Genomic DNA, 686 nt, shown 5'->3' on the forward strand with positions numbered 1-686 from the left:
AAAAATTTGTTGATTTATTTTGTGTGTGTGTATATCACACAGAACATCCCAAACCATCTCATTCTACTATAAACCCACTTCCCAGATGACACCCTCCCATAGCCTCCCTCCCCCGACCAGAGCCCTTATACTCTAATATCCCTGCTACTGTCTGCTGTGTTGTAGGCCCCCCCAGCCATTCCCCACTACTTGTCCTTCTTGTGAATCTACTCAGCCTATCTAGAGGCCTTTGTTTTAGGAGGGTCAGCTGTTCCTCATCTAGCATTAATCAGTTGTCAATATTCCTTTAGATAAGATTGGGGTCTGCTGTTCATTTTCCCAGTTTTATGCTGGGTTACCATCTGGGAGTCCCTTTGGCCACCCTGGCCAACAACTCAAAAGAAGGTATTGCCTGTCTGGCATTGTTGGCCCAGATAAACCAACTTATTTTTACTCTTAAGGTCGTTTGAGGATCTGTTCCTCAGGGGTCACATGGGCTTGGAGGAGACCCCGGCTCCTTTCTTCTACCAGTTACACCTATGTGAAGATAAGTCAAAGGTCCTGCTCCACCATTGTTGGCTTCTCTTGGAAGCATGGAGGAAATGATTCCTCTGTGTTGACCCTCCTCTCTGTAGACTAGACACTGGTTCAGTTTTATCTGGTGGGGTCTCCTCAGCCTCCTTGATCAAGAGGACAAGTGACCCACC

General features: G+C 46.9%; 1 protein-coding gene across 2 annotated transcripts in view; it reads right to left on the reverse strand.

Moving 5' to 3' along the window:
- Window positions 1-686, reverse strand: part of Sytl5 (synaptotagmin like 5) — a 146478-nt gene that overhangs the window by 119884 nt on the left and 25908 nt on the right. The gene's annotated exons all lie outside the window — the stretch shown is intronic.

The sequence above is a fragment of the Nannospalax galili genome, unplaced genomic scaffold, assembly GCF_000622305.1.
Source record: "Nannospalax galili isolate Female #2095 unplaced genomic scaffold, S.galili_v1.0 scaffold556, whole genome shotgun sequence".
Classification (NCBI taxonomy): domain Eukaryota; kingdom Metazoa; phylum Chordata; class Mammalia; order Rodentia; family Spalacidae; genus Nannospalax; species Nannospalax galili.